General features: G+C 40.3%; 1 long non-coding RNA gene across 1 annotated transcript; it reads left to right on the top strand.

Annotated features, from left to right (window-relative positions):
• Nucleotides 1-384: 384 nt before the first annotated feature.
• Nucleotides 385-4,606, top strand: LOC120399410. The gene is made up of 3 exons (XR_005595138.1): nt 385-488; nt 2,338-2,455; nt 3,178-4,606. It is a non-coding gene; the product is annotated as an uncharacterized LOC120399410 (long non-coding RNA).
• The last annotated feature ends 224 nt before the right edge of the window (nt 4,607-4,830 follow it).

Raw genomic sequence — 4,830 nt, forward strand, 5'->3', positions numbered from 1 at the left:
ATTCATTATTTAATAGTTTGAAGAGATTGCTGAACGCTAATAAATGTAACTTAAAAGGCTGTTTTTCCAACCTGACTTTATCAGCCAGGGTTTCAAAAATGTGTGTGTGGGGGGGGTTATTTAATTATTACCAAATTAGCTGACAAAGAGGCATACAGTGATATTACAATAGGCTATGGTTGTTTCTGATTAAATAACCTCAATTAAATTAGCAGGCAGCCTTAGCTAGGGAAGAACAGTCTATTTTGCTTAATCTAAACCCTTCTGAATGTCAGAACTCATTCGAAATGAGTTTGAGCTATACAATACATTGTGCGTCTCACTTCAATTAGTAAAATGTTTTCTCAGCTGAAGAATGAAATTTAGTATGTCATACAATATACACTGGAAATACATGAAAATGCTGTTCCCAGATAAAGTGCCAGTTGGCAGCAGGAAAAGGAAAAAAAATACGAGCATGAGGCAAAGTGAAGACCTGAACAGGGGAGGTGAGAAAAAATAATGTGGATTGTAAAATGGGAAATATAAAGATAGATGTAGGGACTTGAACAGCGTGTGTACTTCCCCCCCCCCCCCCCAATCTGGCGCCCTCATTCAGCTTTGGCTAAGACAATTGTGTTTTTAGCTCTTGCTTCTAGAACCAGAGATCTCAGGATCAATCCTCATTGTTGATCATAGAATATCAGGATTGGAAGCAGGGGCGGCTCCAGGCACCAGCACGCCAAGCGCGTGCCTGGGGCGGCAAGCCACGGAGGGCGCTCTGCCAGTTGCCGCGAGGGCGGCAGGCAGGTTGCCTTCAGCGGCATGCCTGCAGAGGGTCTGCTGGTCCCGCAGCTTCGGCGGACCTCCCACAGGCGTGCCGCCAAATCCACGGGACTGGGTGTGCATGGGGTGGCAAAATACCTAGAGCCACCCATGGTTGGAAGGCACCTCAGGAGGTCATCTAGTCCAACCCCCTGCTCAAAGCAGGACCAATCCCCAGACAGATTTTTACCCCAGTTCCCTAAATGGCCCCCTCAAGGGCTGAACTTACAACCGTCAGTTTAGCAGGCCACTACTCAAACCACGGAGTTGTCACTTGATGATATATACAAGGAGCTGATGTTACAGTTAATTGAACTGGAGGGGTAACTGTTTAAAGAATGAGGGGTAAACAACATATGTACTGTAAAGGGTATGTACATAAACCACCACAAAATTACTGTGCAGATAAATATAAATGAGTGATATGTGAACCTCAAAAAGTTCAAAGATTAGTTCCAATAAGTACCTGAAAGTGGGATGTTCTCCCCAAACTGGACTCAGATCTCTAGTGTCTGCAACATTGATCTTGCATTGCAAACAGAAGTAACTTAGACTCTAAGTTCTTTGGGACAGGGACTGTCTTTATTACATGTTTGTACAGTGCCTAGCACAATGGGGCCCTCGCCTCTAGGTGCCATTGCAATACAAATAATAAATACTCCTTAGTACTCCTACTAAAGAGGCAGTCTTGTCGTAGTTCAGTAGTGCCATCTCCAGTGCTGGCTAGAAGCTAAAGTTGAAGAGCTGACCAAATGTAATTTACACACACTGTAATTCCTACTGATTAACACCTTGTGAAAGTCAATAGAGAATTTGACCCTGGCCTATTACAAGAACCACTGGAAAATAATAAAGGCCTCAGTATGACTTGAGATTCATGTGGTTTTGAGATAACAGTGGGTGTTATGTTAATGTAACTCTGCAGTATCAAGTGCGTCTTGCTTTGAGTTTTGGATTACAGAGGAAGAATGTTCTTGTAATTAAAGCACTGAACTTGATTCAGCTCCCAGGTCTGCCAGAGATTTTGTAACACAATAGGAAAAATCACTCAGACCATGATACCACAGTGAGTTCTGTGAGGGCAGGCCCCTGATCCCCCACAGTATATTAACTTCAGGGCCTGTGTCTCTCTGTGCATCAGTTCCTCGTCTGGATAATGAAGCCAATATTTCCTTTCCTCCCACTTCTTGTCTGTCTAATTTGATTGTAAAATCTTGGTGGCAGGGATTATATTTTATTAATACAGGCAGATCTGGTAGCATGGCAAATAGTTAAGCTTGCCCAACATTCTCTGTTATAAAACTCATTTTCAGTTGCTTAAAATTCTGCCAAATTTTAACCACATGGGCTAAAATTTTTCATGCTGGGTGTCCTCTTCAGGCTGTTTTTTTTTCTTCGTGTGTGTGTGGGGGGACTTTCAGCAAAAATGTGTTTATCTTTTTGAGAGAACTTGATGAGAGGAAAATACATTGTTTGTCCATGTTAATATATTTCAAATATTTAATTGAGAAACTTGTGTGTTTTCTTGCATAGGAGCAGAGACTTTAAATATACTGGGTAGGGGGAGCATTCCTGCTGTTAGGGATGTGCTATTTCCTGTTCCTCTTGGCACCCAGGCATCATGGAGGAAGAAATGAGGGGAGGATTGCAGGTAGAGCTGGTTGGAATTTTACTTTATTGTTTTTGGTTGCAAAATGCTCATTGATTGAAACTAAAACTTTCTGCGGAAACAGTTATTTCAACAAAACATTCATCATGAAAGAATTCATAGATCCAGGATGAAATCTCAGGAGTAATAGGTGCCAGTAACTCATTAGTTAGGGCATTTACCTACAATGTAGCAGACTGAGAGTTCAAGGACCTGCTTTGCCTTAAGGTAGAAACTTAGTCTATCCCCCTTGTGTGCATTACAACTGATTCATTAATTTCATGATCATACATAGAGTTGGGTGAAATACTTGGATACACAATTTATTCACTGAAAAGTGCAGTTTCAATTCAACTGAAATTATTCACCAATTTGGATCAAATACAGCAAATTGTTTCAGCTGAAAAAAAATATTCAAAACAGTCAAATTTGACATTTTCACAACAAAATGTTTTGCTTTGTTTCAAAACAACATTTCATTTAAAAATCAGCTAGAGATCATTATTTTAAAAGGGTAAAAGAAGCATGAAAACAAAACTGTTTTTATTTTGTTTTGGTTTTGGTGGGAACAAAAACAACCAAAACCAACATAAAACAATTTGCATTTAGGGTCCACCAAAGTGTTGTTTCCTTTTCCTTCTTATTTTTCAATTTGGCCACCAAACAGTCAAAAAATCCCCCACAATTATTCAAGCAGCTCTAATGACAAACTATTGTTTCCTTAGGACCCCATCTAGTGCACAAGATGGAATATGCTCTGAGGCTGACTCAGGGCTCTATACTGAATGAGACTATTACCTGTAAGATCCCTGCAAATATTGGGTTTATTGCAAAGGAAGCAAGGGAGTGCTGGAAGAGAAAGGATGGACTCATGTTTAACACAGATGAATGCTGCCCTGGAGTCTTGGATTTTATCCCTGTTTCTGCCTCAGTTCCTATATGATGCTGGACAAGTCACTTACACCAAACATTTCACAACTGGACACTAGTTGTGTGTTCCTCATTTTCTGAGTGCCTGACTTGAGACCCTGATATCTGATTTACAGAAGCGCTGAGTGGCTATGCTTTTCGTTTTGGCTATGTTAATACCTCCCCTACTTCTCAGGGCATGCTGCTTTTGAAGGCACACATTATGTTTTGATTAGGCTGTGAATTACACATTCCCTCCAGCGTTCTTGTCTCTTCACTGTCATTGACCTTCCCACACTCAAACCTAGTTTGAGATGATTATTGTTATGAGCATGATTTAGGAAATGTTAAGGAAAATTATCTTCGCTTCCTAATGCCTGCTACTTCTGCGATGGGTGTGTGTGTGTGGGGTGGAGGGGGGCGCATTGTCCCTCATTCTAGTTCTTTGTCCCATATGTAGTCACTAACAGGCTGAGTGATGAAATAGTGACTCTCTGAGAAAAGTAATACAGAAAAAAGGTGAGGATAGCTGCTTATTAAAAACCAAGAAGAGGATTACAGTGGTTTCATTCTTTGGGACTAAGAATTGTCTCGTGGATGAATCATGGGACTGATAATAAGAAGATCCGAGACCAGGCTGTGACACTAACTAAACTGCTTGTGACCTTAGGCCAGGCATTTGAGTCTTAGTTTCTGCATCTGTGATATGAGACTATTACCTACCTCGAAGAAGACAATGTGAAGATTAATTCCTTACTATGTATAAAACATTCTGATATCTATAAAAGCATGATGCTTTGGAAATGCATTTTTTCCTCCCAGAATGGTAGTGTATGTTTGTGTGTGTGAGCGCACATGTACACAGGAAAAAAACCCTATGTCAACAGAACATTAACACTTCAAAGTCAAGGATTAAATGCCTTGATTAAAGTTGCAAAATGCCAGGATTAAAGTTATCTGTGAAGCCTTCATTTGGGTATGAATTAAAATAGTCTTGGGAATCATCACTTAGGCAGTTTCTGACAGAATCAAGAGACCTGTCCTGCTGGGTTTCAGTAATGAGTCTTTCTCTTCATACAACCCTCTGCCAAAATAACTATCCACTCTGTATAGCGACCGAAGGAGGGGCTCTGTAGAACAAATATGTGAGCATGTTATTAATGATGATAGTAAAATGAATATGCACAAAGTGGCCAAATTAGAATTGCACAAGTAATGTTAATTCTGGCATTTTCCTACTCTTTAGCGTTCGACTTTGAAAATTTAATATGTTTAAATGTAGCGTTAAATATAATTCCTGGGGTGTATTTTTTTTTAGAAAACAGACTGAACAAATAAATCCCTTTATGTGAAAATCTACTGCTCTCCTCCTATCCACCCTCCTCTGCAAGAGTAGTCAGCAGATTTGGAACCCAAAGCCTCTAGATTCGCAGTACAAACCTCTACCATTTGAACTTGGAATATCTGGG

This window comes from Mauremys reevesii, linkage group 2 (assembly GCF_016161935.1).
Source record: "Mauremys reevesii isolate NIE-2019 linkage group 2, ASM1616193v1, whole genome shotgun sequence".
Lineage (NCBI taxonomy): Eukaryota > Metazoa > Chordata > Testudines > Geoemydidae > Mauremys > Mauremys reevesii.